The sequence below is a fragment of the Dipteris shenzhenensis genome, chromosome 9 (genome assembly GCF_047967505.1).
Source record: "Dipteris shenzhenensis isolate YYH24624 ecotype China chromosome 9, Dip_SZ_1.0, whole genome shotgun sequence".
Lineage (NCBI taxonomy): Eukaryota > Viridiplantae > Streptophyta > Polypodiopsida > Gleicheniales > Dipteridaceae > Dipteris > Dipteris shenzhenensis.
In genome coordinates this window covers 12330252-12349821 of record NC_141604.1, presented here as the reverse complement: position 1 = coordinate 12349821, position 19570 = coordinate 12330252, and the positions used below count along the sequence as shown (strand labels likewise).

At 39.9% G+C, this 19570-nt stretch overlaps 1 pseudogene; it reads right to left on the bottom strand.

Moving 5' to 3' along the window:
- Positions 1-1801: 1801 nt before the first annotated feature.
- On the bottom strand, positions 1802-2739 carry LOC147898210 (ras-related protein RABA5c pseudogene; annotated as a pseudogene).
- Between the last annotated feature and the right edge of the window lie 16831 nt (positions 2740-19570).

Below are 19570 nucleotides of genomic sequence, written 5' to 3'. Positions count from 1 at the left end.
GTGCATCTTAGTCATCTTTTTGATAGTTTTGTTGAGGAAATGTGTTCCTCTGTCTAACACTATTTCAATAGGAACACCAAATCTGGTGACAATATTGTGGTAGAGAATGCAAGAAGCATGATTTGAAACTTAGGAAGCTCTTTGATTTTTTTGAAACATTAAAATAAAGAGTCACCCATGCAATCCTCATTTCTTGTGAGCCATTCCAATCCTCTGCCAATCATTATGCACTTGGTATATACACGTCTTTAAATCAAACTTTAAATCATGTGGAACATTCAATAAAAGTGGTTATGTAAGGCTTTAGGTTTTGATTGTGGATGGAAGAAATCTCAGTCGCATTTTATATCACTTATTGCTGATTTGCTTTGAGCCAACACTGGAGTGATGCTCTTTGTACCATTGATCTTTGCCACAAAATAATGATGTTTGAAGCTGCTTAAAACTATTTTGCTTTCACAATGCATTCTATATTTCCTATTCTCCCTCATGATGCAACATGCTTTAGTAGTCTTTAAGTGATGAATCCACATTTTAATTTGGGCGGGCGACCTTGATGAATTTCATGAGAGAATGATAGCTTTCTTACTATAGTCGACTATGGTCACTGTGGGATTGGACATTGCAATACTGATTAACATGATCTCACACATAGAAGCACTCAATCAAAAAGAAACTTCAGTCCCAAGCACAGACAAATTGTCATGAGGGACAAAGAATTTGAATCTCAATGCGCATTGGTGGATGTGATAGAGAGGTTGCAATGTAAAGGGTGCTCACTCGGTTGCCACATTTGGTGAACTTGGCAAGTATCTAGGTGAGGAGCCCATAATTAGTCAAAGGACTGAGCTACACTCCAACTAGCAAAACATTTCCCATCCTCTTGTAGATCCATCCATGTGTATTAGCAGTCCCTCATCCTAATCCCACATCTGCGATCTGAGCTTGATGCTACAACGTGGCCAGCATGGTGTTGCTCAGCTTAGGGTAGCCCCCTCCTCCACAATCAAATGTAATCAATTGCACTGTAAGTAGGATGGAGGATGCAGAATCTCGAACTCAATAAATTTGCTAGATTTTTGTATAACGATAGAAACAAGAGTTGCCTATGCATGTAAACACATGCACAATTGTGCACATGCATGCACACACACATATTCACACATAAACGTATACATACACATGCATAGAGACATATGTATAACAACACCACATGCACACATTCATAGAGATGCACTCACTCACATATGTCCAAATAATCAACACATACACATGTTAAATACATTATCCATTTTTGCGCGCTTATCTCCCTTCCCTATTAGTTTTTTGTTCTTGCTCCCATTGGATGATGGCAATACCCTAGACATGATGAATTTCTTGCATCCAATAGCACAGAAAAGTAAGCCTGAAACCCATGCCATACTGCTTGAGGCATTCAAAAGTCTACTAAACCATGACGCATAAGACATTAATCTTCCAAGCATTTGACAGGAATAAAGGTCACACAACTAGTCCAAATATTTGCTTACTTTATTTCTAAAGTAGCACCATAATGAGATTGATAATATATGTATGGCACAATCACAACACTCTCAAATGACAAATGGAAGAGATGGAGGGGTCTTGAAACTTGAAATTTTATTTTCTTAAAATTAAGATCCTACCTTGAGACCTAGTCTCTAACCACTCCTTATAAGATTTGTGAAGGACTTTGGTATTCCTTAAGATCATAGGACTTAATGGAATCACAACTTGGAGACATGACAAAGGTAACGCTTTAAAAGAAGTTGTAAAGCTAATGTTAAGAACAGCAGAGGCGGTTGAAGAAGGTGGGCTTGCCATCTCCACCTTGCAGCAACGTGACCCTCTCTTGCGACAAGGTGCTAGCCTTGGGTGATTCGTGTGCCAAAATTCTGCGACCCAACGCATTGTATATCTCCCGCACGCAGCATTCGAAAACTTCCGATGTATTCGTTGCATCCAGAGCCGACGTCTCTATGAAGAACATATTCTCCGACTCCGCCAGCGCTGCTCCTTCCTCTACTGTGATCTGCCTCGCATCCGCCAAGTCTGACTTGTTTCCTACCAGCATCGTCACGATCGTAACGTCTGCATGCACTGCGGAATATTAAGGTGATTGGATCAGCCGTGGGAATTGGAATGATCGAGGGCATTTGCACAGCACGCATGATTGAGCACCCAGGTGCAATGTGCGAAATTGCGAGTAGTTCGACGGATTGTGCAACGAGTCCAGAGAATTAACGAAATTGGAAGCGTAGTGAGCATGGAATTAATTGAGGATTGTGCAACATCAGATCTCATGTGAGATATCCCATCGGTGTGCGCACTATCTAACGAAGACAGAATCAGAACTAAGGTACTTAAGATATACTTACTTCTAAGTTCCTCCAACCAACGGGTGACGTTCTCGAAGGTTTGCTTCCTGCTGATATCGTAAACGATGAGGGCGCCCACCGCGCCCCTGTAATAGGCGGACGTAACGGCCTGAAAACGCTCCTGCCCAGCAGTGTCCCAAATCTGCACCTTCACCTCCTTCCCGTTTATCATCGTCTTCCCTGTGTGAAACTCCACGCCGATGGTGGGTTTGGAGTTCAGATTGAACTCATTGCGACCGTATCTTGCTAAAAGGTTAGATTTACCCACGGCAGCGTCACCGACAAGAACGATTTTGAAGAGGTATTCCTCGGCGAACTCGACGAAATCTTCGGCGACACCCATTTATGGAAAGATGTGGGAGGTTGTAGTGGTTGGTTAGGATGGGTGAGACGGTTAAAGAAGGCAGCTGTCTCAGTTTCCGTCTTTCATACTCCGTTATTTGTCAAATTTGTAGTAAAACTCGGGGAGGAGACTGCCCACCCGATCCAGCAGAGACGATTGATCAAGCAGAGCATGTCATGAGAAGACGAACAGAAGGACTTTGACTTTTAGAGGGTACGATCTTGCGGCTCTTCCTGACGTTCTGATGAGGTCGCGATCGAGCTAGCCATTAAGCTCGAAAACTTCTGGCTCCTCTGGATCGAAAATGATGTAGCTTCTACAGAATCTTGTGATCACTGTCTGAAAATTTCTAAGCAGGCTGCCAATGACAAGGTACTTTGAACGCCTCCAGTCGGCACTGGCAATGCGAATAAAATCTTAAAAGGAACAACGTGTACCGGCGCCGGCAGCCAGATGGAGCAATTTGGGGAGAGAGAGGATTGGTATCGAGACAAAAGCAAGACGGCACGAGTAAACAGAAGTAACAATATAGCCGCCTGTGTGACATTTACGAATTATGTTCGCTATAGCCACCATAAGTACATTAAATTGGTATTAAAGAAAAGAAAAGATTACAATAAAAGATATTTCCTGCTAGTCAAAAGACTTCACTCGTATAAAAATGTAACTGCTTGATCTTAAGTAAAAAACGCCTTCCAGATGGCAGCTTTTTAGCCTGCCCTGGGGGAGCCTTAACAACGAGGTGATTTCTTGAAAGTAGAAATTGTCGATTTTTTAGATTTTTTTCGAGAGAAATGATGTGATTGGGTACTTAGGTACAGTGGAATTCAGTGATTGGGCAGTCAAGTAGCAAGTGTCAGTTGTCTGTCGGTTTGTGGCAGTTCTCTGCCAATTGCATGGATAGGCCTCTTCGTCCCCCTTAACACACAACCGTGCAACGATTGATTTTGATGGCCAGAGTAGATTTCGATGACTAGAGTACGTCAGTATCTCAAGGGTGACCACGCAATGGAATTCAATGATTGGGCAGTCAAGTAGCAAGTGTCAGTTGTCTGACTATTTGTGGTAGTTCTTTGCCAATTGCATGGATAGGCCTCTTTGTCCCCATTAACGCACAACCATGATGGCCAGAGTAGATTTCGATGACCGAAGTATGCCAGTATCTCAAGGGTGACCACACAAGTTCACGAAACGGTCGATTGTGCGAGCAACGACGGGATCCCCGTAGGCTCTCTGGAATTGGTGATCCCTGGTGGCATAAATTGTTCTGTGATTCCGCCCACTACTTCCCACTGGCTAATCTTCTCCATATCCTGCTACAATAGATTGTGCGAGCAACGACGGGATCCCCTCAAGGCTTTGTGGAATTGATGATCAGTATTCTGGTGGCATAAACTGTTCTGCACTTCTGCCACTACTTCCCGCCGGCTAATGTTCTCCATATCATGTCCTTAATTGCTTACACCACTGAGGGAATAATCAAACTCATAAAGCGTTGATTGCGAGCTTCTTCTGGAGTTTACGGCAGGATTCTATCTCTTGTGATTGATTTTGGGTTGCATGCACTTTTTGTGAAATTGTGGAGAAGATGCGTGTGTTGATCCTCATTATTTGGATTTGGAAATTCTCTGGTGCGTTGTGTGTCTGTTCGCTTATAAAGTCACGATCCATGAGCAATGGTTCATCAAGTGTTGATTCTGCAAAGTTGGTGGTTATTGCGATGGTTGGACTAGAGGCTTCTTGCGACTACATGGACACCGACAGTGGAGCTTTGGAGTGAGGTCTTTGGGAGAAGAATACTTTGCTTGCTTTTCTTCCTTCCTTATTCTGATATCTTTGACAGCACAATACAAGCCAATAGTAGCATCCACTCTGTCGTTATGGTTTTCTTTTCATTGTATTTGTGCTCTACGTTATGGTTTTGTGTAATTCTTGAAACAATCATTCTTTTTTTATGCTACGTTATGGCTTCCTGCAATTCCTGGAACAGTAACTGACTTTGGTCATTTCCATAGGATTTGCAAAGGCTCTCGTCATACCAGTGTCTAGCAAGGCCTAGGTTGCATTAATTCGCTCGTTTTTTTTATTCGAAAAAACGTGAAAAATCGTGATTTTCCTGATTTAAAACAAAACCAACGATTTTTCCTAATTTATTCGTGCGAATAACTTATTTGTACGAATAACTTATTCGTACAAATACACTAAGTAAATTTTTTTGGAATCATATATTGGTCCATTGAATAGATAATAAAAAACCACACACTTTTCCTTTTTAGAGCTCCTCAATCCGGGATCTCCATGCACATAACATGTGATCTGTACAACTCGGATCAAGGAGCTGCAAAAGGAAAAAGTGTGTAACTTTTTATTATCTATTCAATGAAGTTACTTTACTTTAATAAAATATTTGAATTTATATTAATTTATTTTATATTATAATTACTATGGTATTTATTTAGTAATATATTTACTAAGGCGTTTACTATAGACTTATACAAATGATGCACTACCAAGTGATTGACATTAATGGTTTATAACTTTATTTCATAGAATTTATTCAGTAAAAAATTATTTACATAATAATAAATTTTAATTTACTCACATAAGAAATAAATTTATTTCACAAAATTCATTCACGTAAACGTTTTTCACATAAGAGAATTACAATTACAACTACAACCCAAACAATTTGCTTATATATTTTTTCACAAAAGAAAGAACACAAACAATCACATTTCACACAAATAACTTAAACTAATATAAATAAATACACAATTTACAATTTACACAAGAGACGAAGATCTCAAACAAGAGATCCTAAGAACTCTAACAAATAAAAACACAAAAATAATTTAAACGAGGTTCTAAGAAATTTAACAAAGAAAAACACAAAAGCAATTTACATAAGAGATCTTAAGAAATAAAAAACAAGAGATCCTAAGGACTCTAACAAACAAAAGCACAAAAACAATTTACGCAAGAGATCCTAAGAACTCAAATAAATAAAAACATAAAAACAATTTACACAAGAGATCTTAAGAACTCAAAAAGAGATCCGAAGAACTCTAACAAACAAAAACATAAAAAAATATCACAGAAGAGATCCTATGAACTCTAACAAACAAAACCACAAAGACAATTCACACAAGAGATCTTAAGAGCTTTAAGAAAAGCTCCTAAGATCTCACACATACAAAAACAAAAATTCCATCTTATTTTAGACCTTAGAGATTGCTTAAGCAATCTAAGAGCCTTCCTTGTTTTCTTTTCCTTCTTTGATCTCTATTGCTCAGGTAGAGAACCAAGCGCGAGATGAGCAAAGTACAAAGAATTGTTGGGCTATATAGAAGAAATTATTCGTACTATTAGCTTTATTCATATGAATAAGCTATTTGTACGAATACCTATTCGTACGAATAAGCTATCCGTATGAGTATTGATGGATGACGTGGCGAATTGTGAAAAAAACATGACATGGCAGTGAATTTTTGCTCGTTTTTTTTCCCAAACAAATTATTCGTCCAAATTTCTTGAATTTTTCGAATCATGAATTCGAATTTTTCTACTTAGGGCAAGGCGACTCCGCCATCACTTGAGCCTTCCATGACTGCAGCCTGTGGCAAGTCCCATCCTGTAAATGCTAATATTGGATGTAACGTCATGCTTGTAAACGTGTCTGGAGACTTGAACAATATGATCCTTTCACCTTTCAATGGACCCTTCTATAGTCTTACCATGACGACTCTTCATTATCATATGTTTCACAAATGCAAAGTTCGTTTTTGACAACTTGATTGAGTGATTAACGATTTCATCTCTTAGCAATCAATGTTCTTTTCAAGCAACAAAAACAAATTTTTTGCTCTCCTCATCTCAGTGAACATTATTTTTTGTTTTTTTCGTGGATTGTTAGTTTAATTGGTTCTGTTGCAGCATTTCTCATGTCCCAGTTAGTAGCAAACATCAAACATTGCGCTCATTTTTAATAGCATTCACTATTGCAATTGTTTTCTTTGGCTGTCCTTCAACTTAGACGTCCTTATTGTTTGACTATGCTACTAGGTCCTTCTCTTACTAAGTCTGCATGTTCCTACATGGAAAAAACATCCTCTCCACCTAGTGGTGCTTCAACTCCATTGTCCATTGATTCTCCAAGCAGGCCCCCCAAGGAGAACTTGTTGAAAAGCTCACCCATTAAAAAAACTTCCTCCAAATGCTCATTAAGGGGTTTGTTCCAAGCGGTGGTGGGGCTAAATAGGCTTATGCCCAAGATGAGCACATTGCAAGTTCTCTCCCATTTCTTTATTGATTATGTCCAAAATTTTAATAGCTTGCTTTATCTTTGCTATCAGCGAAGAAGCTTGTGCGAACACACCCAGAGTATGTCGACTTTAGGTGTAAGATTAGCACTCACATTGCTCACTCAAGTAAATCCATTTGTGTGAAGCGCCCAAAGCCTAGCACCACCCCGACAAAGAGTAGTGTCATTGATGTCATTAATATTGACTCTGACTAGATTGATCAACATAAGCTGATGCGATTGTTCTACTATTACTTATGATAGACAAGGAGTTGTTGCAATTAAAATTATACAACTATGGCTTTTTAGATTTGTTTTTTAGACTAGACTTGATGTTGCAATGAAGTGTGTTTCAATATAAATCACTAATTATAGCAACATGTACATTTCATCTTTGAAGTAAAACTAAAATTGGTGCTTACAATTGTAAATTGTGGATCCAATATTCTTTTCCACACATTTTTTTCTTACTTTTTCAATCTTGACAATTGGAAACCTTATATATAGTTTTATGTGTTAATGCAACTAGCAAACAAATTTTCTTAAAACAAGATGGTGAGGAGGTGAATTCTTACAAATGGAGCCAATGACAATAACAATTTTCAACCAACATCCCATGATTTTTCTCCAAATGCAAAAGCCATCATTCCAAGCAATTAGAATTTTGTAGGGGGGGAGTTCATTGGTGTCACTACATATAACCCAATAATATGAATATGTAAAGCATAGGTTTGTCTTTGAGGGCAAGCTGTTATGCACGTATGGAACATACGAAGTCCCAAATGCCAAATATCCCGTGTTTTTAAAGGGTGACTTGACTGGGAAAAATTGTTCGCATACTATTGCATTGCTCTTAGCGTCCACCTACATTCACCAATTTGTAAACGTCTTACAAGTTGGAGATTCTATAGAATAGAAGAGCAAGAGTGGTTTCAAGGGGTCCAAGTGAAGGAGGGACCTCTAAACTATCTTTGCTTATTGATGTAGCCACATGCATCATTAGAGGAGAAACTTGTAACTTGGGCAGCAAAAATGATCAACCTTTGCAATTCCAACATTACAGCAAATGTTGTTGGCACAATTGGCATTTTCATCATCAAGGTCAATAACGAGATGACGGGATGGTTGACCAAATTATAGTTGCAAATGATCCTCGAGATTAGGGTAGAGCTGCACCAATAAGTTAAACTTGCCTCTTCCAATTTATCTAACTCAAGATTCACACAATTGATACAAGAGTTCAACAAAGAAGGGGTGGCCATGTACATACTAAAAAATGTCTCCTTCTTCAAGGCCAAAGTAACTATATGCGTCTTTGGTTTTACCATACTTGCTTAGGTTCCAGAGGACCCAATTAGAGATGCATTGAAGGCAGCTTTCTCAAACCACATGGATCACTTGGGCTATGGAACCAAGGTACCTTGCCCTACACACAATCAATATTTTCTTATTTGCTCTAAAAAACCATTCACTATTTGCATTGAAGGTAGCTTTCTCAGACCAAGTGGCTCGCTTGGGATATGGAACCAAGGTACCTTTCCCTACACTTAATTAATACTTTCTTGTTTGCTCTAAAAAATCATTCACCATTATTTAATGTTTGTGTAGGTCCTTGGAGTGTTGCATTTCATGAATGTGAATGCAGACTTGCTAGAGTATGAATGTGACTATTGTAGAGGGTTATACATTAGCCAAGATCATCTCCATCCATATTGCTACTCATGCAAAATTGTGTAGACTATTGTTTGAGTTCCTTGCTTGATCGGTGATATTTATCATCGTGCTGGTGACACGATTCTGGTGCAACTTAGGGAAGCTGAAGACGACAAAGCAAAGCAGAAGTTTCACCATTAATAGCTCTGGATTTGTCATTGCATTCTAGCCCAATGCATGATTATGTACTTTGTTACAATCTAGTATGAGATTTCTTTTTTGAGTTACAATTGCATTGAACATTTTCAAACCACTGCACTTCTCTATAACTTTGTCTTGCACTATAACATTTGAAGTAAATTGGAAAAACAATGGAACTAAATGAAGCACATCATTGAAAAAGCTTTGTTGCAAATTTTGACTTCTTGCAAAAACACCCTTCTCAAATGAAAATGCTTTTCTATGCCTTTTAGAAATTTTCCCTAGTCTTACATATCAACAGTTGTTGAATATCATGCTTTCCTATGCTTTTTAGAAAATTTCCCTAGTCTTCCATATCAACACTTGTTGAATATCTTTAACCTATTAACCACAGACACCCAAAAAATAAAAAGAGGACATGTGGCATCTTGGAGGAGAAGAGCTTGCCATGTGTCACAAAGAAGGAGATCTTAGATGGAGGCTTGGAGGGGGGAGGAGGTGGAAAGACAAGAGGTAGGCTTTGGGGAGGAGGTGGAAATACAAGAGGCAACTTTAGGGGCAAGGAGGAGATAGAAAGTCAATGGAATGGAGGACACACAAAGAAGGAGCTCTTGGATGGAGGTGTGTAGGGGGGAGGAGGTTGGCTTCCCAAGAATGCCAATGCAAAAACAACCATGTTGTCTCCTCACAGAAGACTCCAAAATAAACAACCTAAAGAAAAACATGAAGCTTGTAAAATCAACTCTCCTAAATGAATGCACACTCTTGATGGATCATGGAAGTTTTTTGCACATGATGCATCTATCAGAGGAAGAAAACATCATGACTTTGCGAGCATCTATCTCACAAGCAACCTTATTTCTTAAAAGAAACCCTAAGGACATTTTCACTAATAACTTCAATCCTACTTTTTCGAAGATATGGTGTGCAAATACAAACATTTGATTCATCCTAAATCCACATGGAGGAACATCATATTTGCATGTCATACATGACCAAAATAGACAAGGAGATGTCGGATGTAGTAAAGACAGCTTACACTGAAAGCATAGCTTTGAACGCCAGTGCAAATGAATGCATAAGAAGAGTGGGAAACACTATATTGAATACTCAACACATAAGTTCGCAACAAGCAGCATACTTGTCATTGTCTTTTCCTCTCATGAGTTCGTCAAGGCAATTCCAATACATCAATACAAATAGTGCACGAAAGCAAACACTAATGTTGAAATGCAGATCACAACTAGAAAGACTACACCCAGACAGCACAGACATCTTCTTCAACGACATGATATCAAAGTACTGTAAACATGACAGCAGTCTCCACTCAATGTACTTGGCCGTGTTTGCTAGTGATTACACAACCATTGGAGCATCAACAAGAAAACGTAAGAAACCTAAAATCATCTGATACAATAACTACAATGAGTGCAAGGACCCCGAAAACTACTATAGAGAGTTATGCACTCTTTTCCTTCCATTCTACAACAACGAGCCAACCCTCCATGAAGGTACCCAAACATGGCATGATATGTACAACGAAAACAAACACATCATAGACATACAAAAGAACAAATTTAACAAGCTCATCCCTAAAAGCCAATCTCCCTAAAAGCCAATCATCCTCATCAACTACAACAACTACGTCTACAGCTATATCTACAACTACAAAAGGCACTGACAACTTCACAAACACTGATAAATATGACCTCGGCCTTTACATGACAAACCAAAGTAGGCCAAACCAATTATACAACACATCATTGCTAACATATAGGCTTGTGCCAAGCCACGATTACTACGATACACTAAGGAAGCTCAATCCAGATTCCAGAACAACGTTTACTTTGGACGACATAATGTTAAAGAAAAGAATCAAAACAAACAACGCTTTCATATTTTCTTGATAGGCAATGCAAGCACAGGAAAAACATATACATTACTCGCTATTGTCCAAGCACTTCTACGACATTACTCGCACAAAGACTCTTCCAACCTGGACCTTCCAAAGGTTCTTCTTCTAGCATACATAGGAAAAGCAACGTTCAACATTGGAGGCACGACAATTCATTCAGCCTTGGACTTACTGCTTATGGCAAGCCACTACACAAGCCTATTTGCCGAAAAATTACAAGAGCTATCCCTTTTGATGAAATCTCTTTGATTGGTCACATTATGCTGGTTGCAACATACATGCGGCTGAGAAGAATGGAGGGTACATTGTGGCATCGGCTTCCCCACCCCCTTTATATCCCACTTGGGGAAGTGGCCTAGAGAGTGCTCCCTCTCTAATAGTTACTCCATATAGATCTATGACCAAATTAAGTATGCCCATGCTAGGGCCCCACCCCCGATGCAGCCACAAGAGCTAGCCCACCACATATGCCAACCCCATGACCTAGTGGGCCACCAATCCTACCTTTTTCTACCCAACAACTTTTAATTATCCCACAACCCACTTAGGGGGTAGTTCCTCCCCCACTAGTACATCCTCCTGCACCACAATTGGTGCTTACCAACAATGAAGCTATGAGGATCCTAATGATTTGGGCCATGCCACAAACCTTTATTGGAAGAGATACTAACCTTGGGAGTAAGCAGGTCACAATATTCAAGCTTATTACAAAATCCTTAGGTGAAAGAGACTCATTGTGCCATGGTGAGAGGTTTGAAAAAATCTGAATTTTGAAGAGAAGATTAATTGGGATACACTAGTGAAGATCATTTATAGTGGGGTTTGCCTCTAGTCATCTCAAATGGATCCCTATTAATCAATATGAGATCAAACAGAAGTAGACTAGGTCCCTCAATGATTATAGTGCCTGGATTAAGTACTTAAAGTCATGATGTGAGCCACACAAAAGGATGAGTGATGTGCTATTGCTATCATGCCTCTTCATAGGGTTATGGGACTCAAAGCTTCATGATCATATTTTGGCAATGAATCCTACATCATTTGAACTATGCAGCAAGACTGTTGTATGCTTCGGTGTGACAATATGGAGGAGAAGGCCATAGAAGACCCAATCAACTTCATCAGAGATATCTTAAACTTTGAATACTTCCAACTCAAACGAAGCTAAAGAGACAACCCCACCCACTAAGGGCATGAATTTGGAAGAATTGGTTGGTAACCTACTAAATCAATTGAGCCAACTATTGAAGGGAGGAATGGCCAAGGAGGCCTCCAATAACCCTCACCTATTTTCAGGGCAAGGCCTGCACTCTATTGAGCTCATTCTGCATGATGGGAAAATCATGAGACTACACAGTGCCATTATCCTAAGGTCATGCCCCAATCAATGTATCAACAAAGGCCACCTCTTACATTGCCCACACCACCAAATCCGGGCCAATTAACTATTGAAGGATCCACTCCTACCACAATGAAGGGCAAGTCAGGGCTCAAAAACTCCCATTACCTCCACCCATACTGGGTCCTCAACCACCTCCACGACAAATCACTCCAATGAACCAAGTGTTAATTTGAGAAATTACCCAGTGATTAGGAAGAACTAGATCACACCCAGATTGTGGGTGACTATTCTCAATATGAGAACCCCTGCAAACCATTCCAGCTATATAAGTCATTACGTTATGCAGGACTATCAATACCTATCAAATGGACCCTATCTCCCAAAAATCTAGGGGTATGAATAACTTGACCCAAAGACCTGTGATTCAATGTTATACATATCAGGTCCTCGTAGGGCTAGTGAGTGTCCATACAAGATAGTGACCAATCAGTAGATGTCATGCTCCAAATTCCAAGGACCTCACTTTTTGAAGGATTTCCCATACAAGGATGACCAAACCATGCCAGTGGCGACCATCTCCAATGCAGGTGCATAGTTGTGTTCCGGCTTTGGAGTGGATCATCTTTACAAGGACTGCCCGATGCAAGACCACCTAGAACTACCTCGACCCTAAAGCCAAAACTCATTTGCTGAGTCTAGAAAGAGGCCATGTATCTTTGGTATCCTTGAATGCAATAACCAAGGCCTAGGCAAGAGCCTTTAGTAAGGAGCTTCATAGTCAGGCAAAAAAACATAAGGCTAGTACATCTCAACCTATAGAGGCGATTGACAAGGGTGTAGTTAAAGTGGGAAAAGGTTTTGATAAGGTGATTATTCAAAATGGGTCTAACCTTTTCCACGTCATCCTCTCCTAGCTATACTCCCTCAATTGAAAACCAACCTAATCAACTACAAAAGCAAGGGATGAGACTTGGGGAGTGTTGACCTATAGGAAAATCTACGAGCCCCAAAGGGAAGGGAGAATACCTAGACCCTATCATTGAGAAATAATGACTTGTCGAGACAAAATAGTTTGTGTGTGACTGCTAAGAAGGATTCGAACAACAACTCAAGGCAAGTAAAGGGGTAGGCACAAACCATCCTAACTACCAAACTACTAATAGAGCCCCCAAGGCATCCAATGTACTCAAAAGAGTGAACAAGGAAGGTACACAAGGTTCATTAGTAGGACTTTCACTCCTAAGACATAAGATGTTTGAGGAGGACCCTACATGGCACCAAGCAAAAGATGTTCGAGGAGGATCTTGCATGGCATAAGATGTTCAAGGAAGGGCCTGCATGGCACCAAGAATAAGATAACGACAATATGTCCTTTTTGGGTTTGAAGAGCCGTACTTAGTTGGTGGTGAACCAATCACACAACCTTGGGATGTGGCTGGAGTAGTTGCCTTCCTGTCCCCACCAAGCTCAAAAAGCCCATTGTAACTTTGTTACGTTGAAATCCAACTTTTGGGAGCATCCTCTCTGGCTAGATGAATCGAAAAATGATGACCTAAGAAAATGTGAAACCTGAGGTAGTTGAACCCCCCATTTAGGACAAAACCTCCTTAAGGTACCAAGTAACAAGCTGGGCCAATGCTTCGAGAGTGACAGCACCAACATAGTACTTCCCATCTCCTACGAAGGTAAGAATGCTATGTCAATCTTGGATGGAGGAGAGGGTGTAAGCATAGTTACTAAGTAGTGTTGGGCCAAGTGGAGATGACCAAAGATGGATAGCACAAAACTTATGGTCAAATTAGCTGATGGAGCTATAGCTCAACCGGTAGGAGTGCGAAGGGATATGAAGAACAAGACCTTTGGTCTAACCTACCATGTGTGGTTTGTGGCGATGGGCTTCCATGACCTATTGGATGGCTATGACATCATGTTAGGTAGCTCTTTCATGTGTACTGTAGGATTATTCCATGATTGGAGCTCGAATCAAATCTATCTACATAAGGACAAGCAATTCATGAGGGTCAACCTTCAAATATGGAAAGCCCACCCCACATCCGGGAATCTATTTGCAGCTAAGTCAAATACCATTTATTAGACTATCTCATTGAATGTGTTCTAGGCATGTATCGAAAAGGACATAGGTGAGGAATAGGATGAGCATTGGTATACTCCATTTCTAGAGCCCGAGCTTTAATACTATTGGATGCATATCCTTGCAGCCATAGAGTTGCCTAGAAAAAGGGGAACACAAATGGTCACTCACAATCCCAAATTGCCTGAGGCGGTAGTCCCCTTCAATGTGATCAATGTGTTGAGGGCATCCAAGGAAAGAAAGGGAGAAATGAGGGCAAAGTTTGACCCTCATTGGCTCAGGTACATTGGTGATACCACCACTCACCATGCATTTTTCTCCAATTGGGGAGCAAGCTAAATTGACTAAGGACTCTGATGGGATCTCTTAAGGTAGAGGAAGAGCCCCCGCTAAAGGGTGATACTTCAAAAGCTAAAAGTAAGAAGACTCCTCTTATAGAGAACCAACCCATCCAAAGGGTCCAAGAATGTAATAACCCTTAGAGCAAGCTTAAAGGACAACAAAGGAAGGAAATCAACAAGATTTTGATGGACTTGCCAAGATTAAAGAGGTAAACCTAGTCACAGTAGATGAGGACCCTAAACCAGTCTACATCTACGATAATCTTATAGCTGGACAAGAAGAGGCCCTAACTTCACTCCTCCAAGAATATGAGTATTTCTTCATATGCAAGTATTCCAACATGAAAGGGGTATTGCATGAAGTGGTGAAACACTCTATCCCCATGATGGATGATGTGAGACCAATTCGACAAAGACCCTACCCAATGAATCCTAAATTTGCTATAGTCATCAAGGAGAAGATTAAAAATCTCATTAACATAGGATTCATATATGAGATTGAACATATGGAGTGGGTGTCCCTAATAGTCATTGTATTAAAAAGACTGGCAAGATTTGAGTTTGTATGGCCCTTAAAACGGCTAATGCTGCCACCCACGAAGGTCATTACCCACTCCCATTTGGTGAACATGTGCTTGAACGAGTAGCTGGCAAAGAGGCTTATAGTTATTGTAGTCAAAGACCAACATAAAACAGCCTTTGCCATGGAATGGAGAATATTTGTGTTCACAACAACAGTGAACAAGAATGCTCTTAATAAGTGTTTTAGTCTAGAGACATGTATTAGAACATCAATAACAAAACCCTACGTTTCTACGAAAAGAACGCAAAACATAGGATGTTGCACGGAATGTGCCAATATTTTCCATTCACCTAAAGAAGGCCATGATGCAACAATATGTGAAACCCTTTGGAGGTGCATTGTTTGTATGAACAATGCATTGGATTTGCTATGCATGTTTTGAGCCTTGTGTTTGATTGCGATATTAAAACTGAACGGAGAGGGATCAAATTAAAACAACACATGTAAATCCATCATGAAGACTTGCATACCAATAGCCCCAGGCCAACTGAACTGTGTTAAAACCATTTTTAAGGGCTATTCTCCCAATGAATTCTTTCAAAGCATTGTTTCAAGTCTCTCATCTAGAGTTATTACTACTAGCATAATTTATTAGATAGATGACTTACCAATTTAAACACCCTCTTGTAAGTCAAGCATCATCACCATCCACCTAGCAATCTATCGATCTAACAATCTGTTTATCAATCATGTCAACAAACAACCTTAGAAGAACTCCAATGTTGAGTCTTTCTCCATCGTCACTACACTCACCTCAGTCCTCCCAATCTTCAGGTCCTCTATCTTCTTTATGCAATTTCCAGCAAACTGTCCTAGATTCCCACGATAGTAACCTCGCCCTTGCTCATGCCAACCAGATCAGCTCCACTCCACGATCTTAATGCCTTTGTATTTTCCTTCTTCATGAATTGTCTTCCTCCTAAAAATAAGGCCATTTGGATGCCTTTGTCCTTAGCTTTGTTGTGCTTCTGTTGAATCTCTTCAGGAAGTATTATGCTTGTCCGGTCTTTGAACTTCATGTCATCTATCACAACGCTCAACATTGCATGGAGATGGTTGTACAATTTCGGCAATGTGTTGAGAAATATGATACACTCTTCTTCTTCAACGATGGTCATTTTGATTGACCCTAATTGACCTATGTAAGCTTTGAATTTTACCAAGTGACTCACAATGGAATCCCCATCGTTTTCATGAATTGTCTTCCTCCTAAAAATAAGGCCATTTGGATGCCTTTGTCCTTAGGTTTGTTTTGCTTCTGTTGAATCTCTTCAAGAAGTATTATGCTTGTCCGCTCTTTGAACTTCATGTCATCTAACACAACACTCAACATTGCATGGAGATGGTCGTACAATTTTGGCGATGTGTTGAGAAACATGATACACTCTTCTTCCTCAATGATGGTCATTTTGATTGACCCTAATTGACCAATGTAAGCTTTGAATTTTACCAAGTGACTCATAATGGAATCCCCATCATCTAGATATGCATATTGATCAATTGATGCCTTTTGTAAGTTTCTTTGGCCATGGACTTTGTTTCATATAGGGATGCAAGTGCATCCCAATATTCTTTTGATGTTGAGGTACTACTGACATGCATCAGTTGAGTGCTCTTCAATTGGTGGTATAATTCGTGCTTTGCATTTGTGTGTTGTTGCTCCTATAGTGAGAGTCTGTCTACTTTCTCTTTCACTGGCTTTGCATTATCTCTAGTCATGGTCGTCCACAAATCTTTTTCTAAAAGAATTGCCTTCATCATATCTTCCAAGCATGGTAGTTTTCTCCATTGAATTTTTCTACCAGATGTAGGATCACTAGCTCCTCATTGGCTCCATATCACTTGTGATCAATGCACATCATACTAGATCTTTATCCTCCATCATTGAAGTGTAGCTTGTCTTGCTCTCAATAGAAGTGTAGCATGTCTTGCTCTCAACAGACGCCATGCTTAGGAAGTGCTCTGATACATGTTTGATTTTACGAAGTATTAATACTTGAGAAGAGAGCAATCATATCGTGCATGTGTATTCACCACTGAGACTTGCGTGCAACCCCGAGCCTATCAAATTGCATTACAACCATTTTTAAGGACCATTCTCACAATGAAGCCTTTCAAATTGTTGTTCATGTCTCTATGATTACTACTGACATGCTTTATTAGATGCTTGACTTAACAAATTCAACACTTTATAGTAGGTAGGTTGAAATTCCCAAGGTGATTCTTACTGTTCTACTAGTGCTAGCTCTTGTGGACATAAAGTACCATTAAGGCTTCAATCATAAGCGGTTCGAACATAGAGGAGCAACAAGGTGAATTACATTCAAAAGGCCTGCCCTATTATGAGATCTAATGTTGTGTAAACAAGGGAATGGTCGGACCAATAAATGTAGTTAGTTCCATAGAGTTTGTGGAATTTGGGGTTGTTTATCCAAATATGGTCAAGAGTAGATCCATGTGTAGTGGTTGGGACGTGAATCAATTGTCCCATATGGAAAGTCCTCATGAATTCATGAAGTTGTGCAACACTTGAGTTTGAGGAGTTGTAGTTGATGTTGAAGTCTCCTACGATAGTCGTGGGTGTGTTGTGGTCCATGTCCTAAAGTATTGCATTCAACACAGTAATTAGTGTTGTGGTTGGAGTTTGGGGAGCCGTGTATATGTTGACGACAACTAAACTATTTGTGGAGTTGCTATCAAATACTATGAGTAGGCATTGGCACCCTCGATTGATAATGTATTTTTTGTAGCTTAGCCGCACTGTGTTTTTGTAGCAAGTTGCTATTCCCGTTCCTGATTTTTCTAGGGAAGTGAACTCTGGCAACCCAATTTTTGTGGAGGTGTTGTTGTGTAGTTTTTGAAAGCACAAGATTGTTGCGCTTAGCTGATTGTTGTCCCCAAGAATGTCACCTATGTGAGACTTTAGGGATCTTGTGTTCAGCGATTGGAGAGTGGCACGGCCCTTGTCTTGAAGGGTGAAGCTGACTTGCTTTGGGACCCATTGTCATTCTCTCCTCAAGCGTTCTATCTCTTTTAGCACGTTGATGTCCACTTTGATGTGTTTTGCTTCCAATTTGTTGACAAGGTAAAGGTTGTCAGGATTGCACACATGTGAAAGTGTTGTGTATGCAAGCCCGTGGGTCTTGATATGGGATGGATCAAATGCTAGAGCGTCCATAGTTAGTCCTTGGGAACGGTGAATTGTTCGTGCGGCTGCAAGTTGAATTGAAAATTGCACCCGTGTTATTGTGTTCAATTTGTTCTTCCCTATTTGGATTTCTCGTGTGATTTGGTGAATTGGAGTCCAATTGAAGGGAGTGTCTTTGTTATAAAAATTTCTGTTTTCTAAACGTGCTCATTTCCCGGTACTTGGATTAGTAAAGAGAATCCAAATGCAAGGTGGTGTTGCTTGAAGGCTTGCAGCTTTGAAAATTCCATCTGAACCAATCACTAGGCCATCTAGTATGTCCAAGTTTCCTGAGCAAAGCTCAATTATCATTTCTTTTTTCAAATGCAAGGTCTTATGTAAGCCAACTATGTTCTTGGAGTTGTCTAGAATGGCTATGTTTTTGTTGCAAGTTTCTTGTCTGCTGTAAGAAGAACATGTTCATTGCCTTGTAGCAAGTGGAAAACCTCTTTGTTGTGAATATCTTTTGTAGTCTTAGTGTAGAACACATGGGGAATTGACTTCTTGTCCATAGGTTTCCTCATGAAGCTATTGTTTAAGTACAAAATATCTTCTAGTGTGTGTACCCCATTTCTCCTTTGTTTAATACGAGAAGGTATTGAGTTTGTTTATCGTATCGGATCTTATGGCCAATAGTCAAAGCCCCTGTGTGCAAAGACAAGAGTCGTAGCATTCAAATTAACACTTAACTCCCTTGGAGGTTCATCAATTACATCCTATATCCAAAGCAAGCAAATCTTTTGCAGTGAGTAATCAAGTGAGAGTTAAGTTGCGCATCCTGGCATTGCATCATCCTTATCATGTGGTATAGCACCATTAAGCCTCGACCCATGGTCAATCTAAGTGGCTTGAAGTTTCACTTTCTATAAGATGGTGTTGATGAGACTGTCAGCTCACTATCCATGAACATACGAACAATCCAGCCATTCATGTCACCTCTCATTTCTGAATGCCTTTGCACCCACTAATGCATATGGGGATATGCATTATGCTTTTGACTACGCATCCCCAATAGGAGTGTTAACCTCAACATCATCCAGTGCATTGAATGGCATAGCATCTTGGTGTTTGAGCATGTGTAGCTCTTGGGACACAATGTTAAGTGTCAGCAACAACGAAACAAACAATATTCTCTACAAATGTATCCCTACTATTCGGGGCCCACTGGACTGGAAAAGTTGTTGGGTCATCACGTCACTTTGTTGTACCCATCGTGT